Source organism: Taudactylus pleione, unplaced genomic scaffold (assembly GCF_031769625.1).
Source record: "Taudactylus pleione unplaced genomic scaffold, aTauple2 ptg000201l, whole genome shotgun sequence".
Taxonomy (NCBI): Eukaryota; Metazoa; Chordata; class Amphibia; order Anura; family Myobatrachidae; genus Taudactylus; species Taudactylus pleione.
In genome coordinates, this window is record NW_028284603.1 from 46049574 (window position 1) to 46062502 (window position 12929).

Sequence of the window (12929 nt, forward strand, 5' to 3'; positions counted from 1 at the left end):
ATTCATCAACACTAAAATAACTTTTTTAAGGATATTTTTCTGAAATACCGTTATTTTAGTATTCATGAAGAGTCTTAACACAGGAGATATCACTGATATCTCCTTGCTAAGTCCCCCTGCGTTAATTTCCACACTCCCCATACATTAGTATGGGGATATGTAAATTACGGTATTCATCAAATCTCGAAAATAATGTATTTTTGGAATTTTATGGCTTTACTATTCGCCACTGTGAGGTGACGAATAGCAGATGAGACTTACCTGCTTCCATGGTGTGCAGGTCCCCCGGCGTCTCCCTTCGGCGCTCTGGTTCCTCCTCTGGTTCCGTTGGCTGCTCAGACACTGTGTTCTCACAGCAGAACACAATAAAGTTTAGAAAAAAAACACATTTTTTTTTCTTCTAAACTGCACTGTGGGCTGCTGGGAGACCACATGACAGACCAGCAGGACAGAGCCAGAGGCACTGCAGAGGGCAGGTAAGTGCGGGACGGGGGGAGGTGAGCGGAGGGGGGGCTTGGGGGGGCGCACACAAACTTACCGCAGCTGTAAGCTGTGCTGCGCATGCGCTGGGTTTACGATTGTAACAGGCATGCGCAGCACGGATTCCAGCTGCGGTAAGTTAGAGCAGGCAGGGAAAACTATTTCCCGAAAAGCTGTCATCGCAAAAATGGCAGCTTTTCGAAATAGATAGTTATGGGGAGGAGGAATGATGAATTCCTCCGGTAATTAGGTTGAACTCCATGCGAGTTCTAAACTTAATTACCTCCAGAGAATTTTAAGGTATGATGAATAGGCCTCTATAAGAGAGACTAAAAAAAGTGTGTAGTTTTTAGGTGGTTGTGGCCCAACATGTTTCATCACCTGTGCGACTTCCACAGGGGGCGTGGCTATGATATCTCGTGGAGATGTGCACAGACCTCGTGTTTTGGTTTTGGTTCTAAATCATCACCATGTTTTGGTTTTGACAAAACCACCCTGAAGTGTTTTGGTTCATATTCGGTTTTGGATTTCTTTCAAAATTTATAAAAACAGCTAAAATCATTTATTTCGGGCCTGTTTTTGTTCCTATAGTATTAGTAACATCAATAACATTCATCTTCAGTCATTTGCAGTCAACTTCAACCACCTCGCAGTACCTGAAATCACGAGGGCGGGACTTAAATGGAATCCAAAACACATCCATTTTTTAAATCCATGTTCCGAATTGCTTGAAGACTCGAGTCAGGACTATTTAGAACCCCAAATTCATTCTGAAATTGGGACTCAATTTGACTCGGAACACTTAAATTCAGGTGTATTCAGTTTCCAGAGAAACAGGTTTCAGTGCTTATCTTAATCCAATCTTTGTCTATGAGATTTCCAGGGAAACCAAACTGCTCATCTCTAGTATCACATTTATTCCTTTATGTACCTTCCTCTTTAGTTGTCATTGCATGGGAAGAAGTCCAAGGCTTAACCACAGAACGAAACCAGTTGGAACTTACTCAGGACCCTTACTCTCTAGATTTAGATGCTGCTATAAGTTCTCTGGCTTCATATAAGCAGTTATATATTTTCTCTGATGTACGTACATCATCTTTTGTGGTATTTGTATGTTTTAAAGGCATAGGTAAGCGCGACGGGGGGGGGGGGGGGGTTCTGGCTACCTGGAAGCCCCCCAGCCCACACCATGACCACATTAGAAATAGTATACTGTACTGTATAATACAATTTTACTAGTGCTGCATGTTCTCCTCATATCATAAATAATTAGCACCACAGGTATCAGCCACTAATGAATACACCTGTGCACCAAATAGGAGATCTGGAAAACATGCACTGTTAAGGGGGGCACTGCTATAGACCATCTAATGGCTTACTGTGATCCTGTATATGGTGGAATTATAACATACACTACACTTTGTATGATGCATATTAAAACTGGTTAAATGCTAATTATGTCCTATTCATGGACTGGACATACTCGCCCTAAAATCAAGCCTTTGGAAACCCCCCTCTAGAAATCCTGCCTTTGCCACTGAAAGGATTGCTATATGCCACTTCTTTTTTTATTTACTGTAGATGCTGATCTTCTTCCTCTATGCAAGTTTACTTCATGAAACCATAAGACAACAATATTGTATTCAGTATGCATACATGTTATTGGACTGTCTTTCACATTGTTATGCAAGGTGTCTTTTATAGGTATAGTTCTGGTACACAATTTGTATTATTTATCACACAGTGACGTGTTTGTGAACACGGTGCATTACAATGATGTGTCTAGTTTCACCACTGGTGGAAAAAAAACAATGTAGTAGGAGTATATGTACTGTATTGCACATTCACTTTTTTTAGCTTCATAAATTTTCTTTACTGTTGCAGTGATACAACTCTGCATAACAAAAATGTGACTCAGAACTTAATGTGAATCAGAGCCTACTTGCCTAGGCTTCATACTGTAATTCACTTTGTGGATGTACAGTATGGAAAGATAAAGCAATTCACTTTATCTAGTGAGCGAAGCAAGGTATATGATGACACAACTTGTTTTGTCACAGCACAACCACGTCCACCTTTCCGGCAATTAAATGTCCTGTACACTGGCCACCAGGATGCATTGGCCATCAAAGAATAGGCTTTGTATTTTATGTCTGCCTCCAGGGAATAGGCTCTAAATTATGGCCATTAGGTCAACAATAACAATGTCGACATTTATAATAACGAGACCACAATGTCAACAGTTATTATGTCGACATTATTCAAATGTCGACAAGTAACATGTTGATATTCTCAAAAATGCCAACATTGTCAAACTGTTGACATTAGGATTAAGCTGCATGATGGTAGGGTTGGGGTTGCGCACTAGCTGGTTGTTAGGGTTAGACTACAGGGGAAGTTAGGGTTTGGCACTAGCAGGAAGTTAGGGCTAGACTTCAGGATGAGAGGGTTAGGATTGGGCACTAGCAGGAGGTTAGGGTTGCGCTACAGGGGGAGGTTAGAGTTGGGCACTAGCGGGAGGTTAGGGTTAGGCTGCAGGATGGGAGGGTTAGGGTTGGGCACTAGCAGGAGGTTAGGTTTAGGTTGCAGAATGGGAGGGTTAGGGTTCGGCACTAGTAGGAAGTTTGGGTTAGACTTCAGGATTAGAGGGTTAAAGTTGGGGACTAGCAGGAGGTTAGGGTTAGGCTACAGGGGGAGGTTAGGGTTAGGCTGCAGGATGAGAGGGTTAGGGTTGGGCACTAGCAGTAGGTTAGGGTTAGGCTACAGGAGGAGGTTAGGGTTTGGCACTAGCAGGTGATTAGGCTGCAGGATGGGAGGGTTAGGGTTGGGCACTAGCATGAAGTTAGGGTAAGACTACAGGGGAAGGTTACAGTTGGGCAGTAGGAGTTGGTTAGGATTAGGTTACAGGATGGGAGGGTTAGGGTTGGGCACTAGCAGGAGGTTACAGTTAGGTTACAGGGGAAGGTTAGGGTTGGGCACTAGCAGGTGGTAAGGGTTAGGCAGCAGGGTGTGAGGGTTAGGGTTGGCGCACTAGTAGGATGTTAGGGTTAGACTGCAGGTGGAGGTTAGGGTTGGGTTAGGCTGCAGGATGGGAGGGTTAGGGTTTGGCACTAGTAGGATGTTAGGGTTAGACTACAGGGGGAGGTTAGGGCTGGGTTAGGCTGCAGGATGGGAGGGTTAGGCTGCAGGATGGGAGAGTTAGGGTTTGGCACTAGCAGGAAGTTAGGTTAGGCTTCAGGATGAGAGGGTTAGGGTTGGGCACTAGCAGGAGGTTAGGGTTAGACTACAGGGGGAGGTTAGAGTTCAGCACTAGGAGTTGGTTAGGGTTAGGCTACAGGATGAGAGGGTTAGGGTTGGGCACTAGCAAGAGGTTAGGGTTAGGCTGCAGGGGTAAGTTAGGGTTGGGCACTAGCAAGAAGTTAGGGTTAGACTGCAGGATTTGAGGGTTAGGGTTGGGCACTACCAGGAGGTTAGGGTTAGGCTACAGGGGGAGGTTAGGGTTGGGCACTAGCAGGAGGTTAGGGATAGGCTGCAGGATGGGTTATGGTTGGGCACTAGCAGGAGGTTATGGTTAGGCTACAGGAGGAAGTTAGGGTTGGGCACTAGCAGGAGGTTAGGGTTAGACTGCAGGATTTGAGCGTTACTGTTGGGCACTAGCAGAAGGTTAGGGTTAGGCAACAGCGGGAGGTTAGGGTTGGGCACTAACCAGAGGTTAGGGTTAGGCTGCAGGATAGGTTAGGGTTGGGCACTAGCAGGAGGTTATGGTTAGGCTATAGGGGGAAGTTAGGGTTGGACATTAGTAGGTGGTTAGGGTTAGACTGCAGGATTTGAGGGTTAGGGTTGGGCACTAGCAGGAGGTTAGGGTTAGGCAACAGGGGGAGGTTAGGGTTAGGCTGCAGGATGGGTTAGGGTTGGGCACTAGCAGGAGGTTATGGTTAGGCTACAGGGGGAAGTTAGGGTTGCGCACTAGCAGGAGGTTAGGGTTAGACTGCAGGATTTGAGGGTTAGGGTTGGGCACTAGCAGGTGGTTAGGGTTAGGCTACAGGGTGAGGTTAGGGTTTGGCACTAGCAGGTGCTTAGGGTTAGGCTACAGGATGGGAGTGTTAAGGATGGGCACTAGGGTAGATGTAGGGATAGGGGAACTGTACTTACAAGAACACCGCTCCCTCAGATTAATCCTCTGGAAGACACAGTCACATGATCCCTGGGACCCAGAAGAAGCCGCTGGAGCTACTGCTGTTGCTGGGAGCAGTAAAGTACCAGCTGGGCCACCAGAACCAATATGTTGACATTTTAACATTTCATTAGTGTCTACATAATGAATGTCAATATGGTCAATGGTGTTATTATGACCATGTTGACATTCTCATGTTGCAATAATGAATGTTGACATTATGAATACCACACCCCTAAATTGTACACCAGCCACCAGAAAAAGAGCCCTGTGTTGTAAACTTCCCAAAAGGGAATTAACACTAATGTACATTGGCCACAATGGAACAGACCCTGTATTATACACTAGCCACCAGGGAATGGGCTTTGTGTTATGTGTTAGACAATGGCCAATTAATTCTGTGTTGTACACTGGTCACCATATTATGTGCTCTGTAATACACTATAACATCTAACTGGTCCTGTATTGTACAAAAGGCACCAATGAAAGGTGTCAGTGTTGTTTGCTGTTCAAAGGAAGTGGCTCAGCATAGGGTCAGTTTGTTGATGCATTGTGTGTGGATGACACTATATTGGTAAACAGGACCGGACTGGGACTAAAAATAGGCCCTGGCATTTAAATCACACAGGCCCACCTCATGTCAGCATCTGGTTCCTGGCACAGACTCCTCGCCTTAATATTCCTGACTCCTCCCACTTCCTAGTCTATGATCTTACAATCATAATTAATATTAGAGCAACATACAAGTGTACATTATTCTCTGTATTAAAATACACACACTACAGAGATCATCCTGCAGGGGATTCATACATGTGCCATAGTCAGACCTTGGTTGGTTCTGTTAGGTAAAACTGGCACTACATTGGTGTAGGTCATACACAAAGAAAAGGGAAGGCATTATCCAAATTGATAAAGCCCTTTCCTAGCATTTGTAGAAGATTAGATAGCGTTCACCGTAGGAACCAGTGCTGGATTAGAATGAGAACATCACTGACATCAAGGGCTGCTGCGGACAGCTGGGCAGCCGTGCGGCAACAAATTGAAAGCTCCTGCCACCCGTGCACCCCTCCGCGAGATTGGCCTGGCCGGCCCAGATGGGCAGTCCAGCCTTTTTGGTAAATCATGTTGGGCTGCAATTCCAGTATAATGTACTGAGGGATCACTTGTTGCAATGTGTGGGCCATAAAATTACTTTATAATAATAACAGTTATAGTGATAATTATCAAGTGTTTGGGGACACTGTATGGACATAACGGGCCTAATTCAGAGGTGCAGGTCATTCTAATACAACGCAGATGATTATTTGCTACTGCGCATGTGCGAACAGTTCAGAAGACCCCTCCGATGCATGTGTTACACAAAGTGTACAGGCAAAGGTGCTGTTGTGTTTGTGACAGGCAGTATCAGAAATGGGATGGCAATGTGATAAGCGTTCCTGAGTGGTAACTGGAAGGTGGCCTGAAGTGTACGCAGAAACCATCCATCTCATGGGCGTGTTATAGGAATGTGGCAGAAATGTCAGTGATAGCGGCTGTGTTCTCAGTAGTAGGGCCACAGCCACAGAGGCCATGTTCAGATTGATAAACTGCTCCTGCCATAGGGCTGGTGCAAGTGACGATGGTGTGCCAATGGTGGCGTGTTCCGAGTCGCCAGTGGTGTTACAGTGTACAGAGAAAGTGTGATGCCAAAGTGGTCATCTCAGTGCTTTCTAATTCAGACGCTAGCTACTGTAGTTCACCAGGGGAAGGTTGATACTAGCATTTGCATATAATCGCGGTCGCGACTCCGGCAACAGACGCAGCAGCGTCTCCCTCTGAATCACGTTTAATGTGTGATTAGCAATGGAGCTCACTTGCCTGGGTTGCATCTTTCCGACTTGGACCCAAAATTGAATAGTTTGGAAGGTGCAGGCTGTGGAGAGATTTCGGTAATACCTCCTCAGTATTTAAAGTAGCAATTTGATTACAGGCAAATTCAAAATTCAACCAGGTTTTGCCATTAAACAAACTGGTACTTTAAGTCTTGAAGACACATGGCTGAAATCTCACTACTGCACACCTCCCAACATGACCCTCTCCAGGAGGTACTCAATGCTCTGGTCCTGGACTTCCCTGGTAAGAGGCGGGGCTGCAGCGCAGTTCAAAATTCAAAAAGGGGAGCCAGACCAACTGTCATTTCACACGCTGCCAAACATCACTGGCCGGGACTCACTGGCAGTTGGTGTGACTCCCCTATTTGAATTTTGGACTGTGCTGCAGCCCCACCCCTGGAGCCGCCACCAATCATAAATTACCAGGGAAGTCCAGGACCAGAGCATTGTGTCCCTCCTGGAGAGGGTCATGTTGGGAGGTATGTTACCGCCTGCAACATTTATGCTTTGGGTGCAAAAACTGGCATGTTCCACAAACAGATTTTATTCATACATATCAACAACTGTAATTCCAATATCATATTTTCAGTCAGTTATATAGATTTTAAATGCAAGCAACCACATACTGTAGTTAAGAGTTACCCATAGCTTTATCCAGGATGCATAACCACATTTCTATATGCATGATTACAATATACTACATGTTATAGATGATATGCATGTAATAGTATATACTCTCATTGTCTTTTCATGTTATACCCTGTGCTTTTATAATGCCGCAACTGCTTATGATTAGGTTATTATAATGAAATGTGCCCACAGCAGTAATTTTGTTCATAAGGCTGCTGTAAAAATATATAATTCCAATCACCAAGTTCGGTGAAACTCCATAAGGGTTTATCTACTCACTGCGCAATGTACAATGGTAAACATCTTTTAGTTACCATAGCAACTGAGTCCTGCCGAATACTACATGGTAAACGGGACCCATTTCTGTCAAAACAGTAAGACATATCTCCAAGTCAATTAAATATTTTATAAGTAAATAATAAAGACATAACTTTTTAAAGAGTAGGAATCTTATTTATTTGGAAATGCTAAATTGCACACATAGGGTCCCTTTAACTAAAGAGCGTTGCAAACCCACAATAACTCATCGCAGTGACAGGTTACTTAATATTAAAATGAAATAATGACAACGCTAAACCCTGCAATGCAGTCAGATTGTAGTGAGAAAAGCAGTAATGATCCAGCAGAAAAGAAATAGTATAAGGGATCTGTTGTTCCGCCTGCTTGGGTACGGTAATGGGCTAGAGAATATATTCTACAGCACTCAGGGGGGGAATGGGGGAAGGGAAGATGAGTCAAAGGCTGCCCTCATCACATTTCACTGGCTGAATAATACATCTTAGTCACTTAGAGCTCCAGAGGGCAGCAGATAGTTTATGAGCTTAGGGGGTCTATTCATAAAGCAGAGAAGAGCCCTGTTTAGCTGAAATCAGGGCTTTTCTCTGCTATTAATGGAGCAAGTTTACCATGGGGAAGTGTATTACTTCTCCAGCAGCACCCCCGCTCCATGCCTGCATCGCATCACCATACTACCTACCCTCCAACATGACCCATTCCATTAGGTACAAAATGCTGCATACTTCCCTTCTCTCTGCTCCGCCCCCTTTTCCAAGCGTCCTTTGCAGCAGGTCTAACGCAGGCATATCGGGCTCCTGATATGTCTGTCTTCTCACTGCATACAGGGATCGCGGAGGGTCCTGACACCACAGGAAGACGCCGGACAGGTAAGTCTACATGAATGGAAACTAAACTCCACTATATATCGCATCAGAATCGGTATGTAATGCCGGCAGTTGGGATGTCTCTAGTCAAAATACTGACAGCGGTTGGTATCTTGATAGGGGTTGGGTAAGTATACTTACCCTCTCCCCTTCTCCCCATAACCCTCCATTCTGTAGCCTAACCCCCCCACCCCGCACCCTAACCCTCCTCGTTAGTGGCGAAACCTAAGTCTCCCCCCTTTGTGCCTAAACCTAACCCTCCCCCCTTAGTGCCTAACCCCCCCAGGGGTGCCTCACTCTAACCTCCCCCGCAAAAAACCTAACGCTAACCCCGCTATACTACTTAAACCTAACCCCCCCCCCCGTGGCTAGCAGCTATAATGCTGCGGACTTACGTGATTCGGGCTTGCATCTGTCTGGTGTTCCAACGTTGGGATTAAGATAGACGCCTATCTTAACTCCCGTGTCGGACGTTCAGTGTCGGGCCGTCTGCAGGTCTGATAACTACATCCCATCGCATCGATGTGATTCTAGAATTTACCAAGCTCTGGAATGTGATCCTTACCGGAGCTTGGTCCCGGTAGCCAACTCCATCTTCAGCCATTGTAGCCTTTAAGGTGCACTCTACAGGGCTTACTGGTAGAGGGATCCTGGATAGAGATCCTCAGCAATCTCAGCTGGCATATGCGCATGCATAGAACCATGCTGAGGACCCAAGGAGAGCTGAAGTGATTGCATTAACAATCACCTCACTTCTAAAACATCACTGAGATGGACTCCTATTAGTGCCCCTGTCCCTGTGTGTGTTTAATTAATACATTGCAATCCTTAATAATTATTATTTGTTTTTGCATGCAGGGTAAATACTGGCTGCTTTTGCATGTAGCCCAGAAATGCTGGACAACTTTATTCTTATTTACCTTTCCCTCTTGCTGCAATAACCCGGGTTATTGCACGTGCATGCGCAGCAGCCTGTGTTACTGTGTAGTATGAAAGGGCCAGGTTGAAATAAGCTGGATCGAGCGACCAGGCATTTAAACCCTGGTAATTAGCAGGGTTGAACATGGGTTCAACCCGGCTCATGATGCAGTGTGAACAGGTAACCCGGGTTGATGCGACCCCGTTCTCAGCATAGAAAGAGCCGACACTTGGAGATGATCTCATCTCCAAGCACTGGCTCAGCACGTGATGGCAGTGACGTCATAAACATGACAATAAGCCGGGTTGGGCCACCAGTCTGAACGAAGTCTCAACCGGGTTGCACCCGGGATGGACACATGAACAAAATCCTGGATGCGACCCGGCATTGCCATGTGAAAGGATATAACACTGCAATTTAGATTTCAGTTTGGACAAATCTAAATCTCTCTGCACATTTTAAATCTGCCCCACCTGCAGAGCATGGTTTTTTCCAAGATGCACAGTTACTTGCTCTTTCTTACTCTTTTCCCAACTCTGAATCAGGCCATACTTGCCTACTTTGTTTTTTTCCTCCCCTGGAGAAGCCCGGGGAGGAGAAGCAGGTGGGCACAGATGGGGGCGGGGCATGACGTGCCACATCATCAAGCCTCACTGTAAATTGCCACGAAAAGCTCATATTTAAATAGGAGGTGGGGCCAAATAACGCGATTCTTGAAGAATAGCTTCAATAAGCCCCATCCCCTACTCGGAGACCCCCGATCGCTGTTGAAATTCTCCCAATTCTCCCAATTCTGCCCACTTCATTAGGAAGTGGGCAGGAATGCGAGAGAAGTGCCTACTCTACCGGGGGTGTGGGGGGTTGCCCGGGAGCCCCCCTGTGACTTCCGAAAGAGTAGGCATGTATCAATCAGGCCCTTTGATCACATTTACACATATGACTGAAGAGGTGTGACTTTAATGGGGCATTCTATATAGATAAAGTTAAGTGAGTGCGGGATGCAGGCTATGCTGAGGTGTATATAACTGTTTCCTGTTGTGTCTTTTACAGCTAGTATAGGCAGGGCTGCCATCAGGGTGACAATAATGAATCAGGGTCATCTGCTTAAGATCTGGCAGGCTGAGGCTGCAGCAGGGGCTAACAGAAAATGGCTACCCCATGGCAGGCTACGGAAAGATGGCTGCCATCGGCTAATGGGGAGCCATGTTTCCTTTCCCAGGAACCAATAGGGCTGAAAAGGGCACAGGGGTGGAGCTTATTGGGGGGAAAGAAGATGAATAGGTGAGTAAAGGGGAACTATACTGTAGTACGGTGTGTGGCATAAATCTGACAGGCAGAGGGGAATGTGTGTGTGTGGGATGTCACTGACAGGCAGAGGGAAATGTGTGTGTGTGTGTGTGGGGTGTCACTGACAGGCAGAGGGGATTGTGTGTGTGTGGGGGGGGCACTGATATACAGAGGGGAACATGGGAGTGATACACACAGAGTGGAATGTGATGGGATCGCTAAGAGAGAAAGGAGAATATGAAGGGAGCTTGCTGAGAGAGAGGGGATTATGAAGTGGATTGCTGAGAGAGCGCAAAATGTGGAGGGGATTGCTAAGAGAGGGGAATATGGAGGGGATCGCTGAGCAAGGGGAATGTGAAGGGGATAGCTGAGAGAGAGAGAGGAATGTGGAGGGGATCACTGAGACAGGGGAATGTGGAGGGGATTGCTGAGAGGGGGGAATGTGGAAGGGATCGCTGAGAGGAATGTGGAGGGCGATCGCTGCGAGAGAGGAGATTATGGAGAGTATCACTGAGAGAGCGCTAAGAGGGGAATATGGAGGGGATCGCTGAGCAAGGGGAATGTGAAGGGGATAGCTGAGAGAGAGAGAGGGGAATGTGGATGGGATTGCTGAGAAAGGGGAATGTGGAGGGGATTGCTAAGAGAGGGGAATGTCGACGGGATCGCTGAGAGAGGGGAATGTGGAGGGGATTGCTGAGAAAGGGGAATGTGGAGGGGATTGCTAAGAGAGGGGAATGTGGACGGGATCGCTGAGAGAGGGGAATGTGGAGGGGATTGCTGAGAGAGAGAGAGAGAGAGAGAGGGGAATGTGGAGGGGATCACTGAGACAGGAGAATGTGGAGGGCATTGCTGAGATAGGGGAATGTGGAGGGGATAGCTGAGAGAGGGGAATGTGGACGGGATCGCTGAGCGAGGGGAATGTGGAGGGGATAGCAGAGAGAGAGAGAGGGGAATGTGGAGGGGATCACTGAGACAGGGGAATGTGGAGGGGATTGCTGAGAGTGGGAAATGTGGAGGGGATCGCTGAGCGAGGGGAATGTGGAGGGGATAGCTGAGAGAGGGAGAGAGAGGGGAATGTGGATGGGATTGCTGAGAAAGGGGAATGTGGAGGGGATTGCTAAGAGAGGGGAATGTGGACGGGATCGCTGAGAGAGGGGAATGTGGAGGGGATTGCTGAGAAAGAGAGAGAGAGAGAGAGAGAGAGAGAGAGGGGAATGTGGAGGGGATCACTGAGACAGGAGAATGTGGAGGGCATTGCTGAGATAGGGGAATGTGGAGGGGATAGCTGAGAGAGGGGAATGAATACGGGCCTCAGAATGGCCCAGTTGCACTCACTCTACCACAAGTGGAGTTGCAGCTGATATGTGGGAGACTCAGAATGGTCCGTAGTTGCTGAAAGTTGCGTTCTGACACATGCACAGTGTAAAATTGCAAAGTCCGTCTACAGAGCAAACTGGCATGTAACTTTGAATTAAGCCCTACATTTCTAAATGCAAAGCAAGGAACACACATGCTTTAGCAATGACATTCCCTGTAGAGAGGACAATAGTAACACAAAATAAGAATTAAGTATATGCAGCAGAAAAAAAGTCTGTAGGTCATAATCTAAAGGAACACAAGAGCCTGTGTAACAGTCTTAAGTAATATGCATTGAAAATAGTCTATTCAGTGCTGAAGTAATAACCCATAATCAATCAATTCACGTCGACCTTATTATTTTAATGGAGAGCCAACACAAACTGTCTTCATGTAGTAGAATAAAAAAATCACACATAATTATGAGCAAAACAACGCAGATGTTATTTAAACACCGAACACCTGTTACAGTATGGCATCAAGCAGAGTTCAGAGATTACATTAACACAGAATTAATCTAAAAAGTCCAGGAGAACTTGTGTCTTACAAATATGAACATTTTCCCATCTCTTAAAGGTAAGTACATTTAACCCCTGCAAGCACAAAATGCCTTACATTTTATTTGAAATATAATTTAAATTATATTATAATTATGATAATAAGTTTAACCCATGCAGGGACTTTAGTGTCTGTGAATGTGTGCAGTAATTATTTTAAGTTTAGAAAGGGCAAAAAATTGGCAAATCTAAAAGGTACCTTTTAGTATTAAGTCCAAGGGGTAAATTTACTAAGAATTGAGTTTGGGTGAGTTTGCAAACTTATGCGAGTTTAGCCTGTTTTTCAAACTCGTAAATTTACTAAGACCAAACAGGTGTGAGTTTTCCCTTTTCACTGTTAAAACTCATGTGAGTTTGCAAACTCGACTAAACTCACCATCGGCCAAACTAGGAAGTACTTTACATGAAAAAGTTGCAACTTGCAAATTTACTTATGGAGCATACACACGGTCAGATGTGTCAGATGAACGATTGAACGATTTGAACGATTGAACG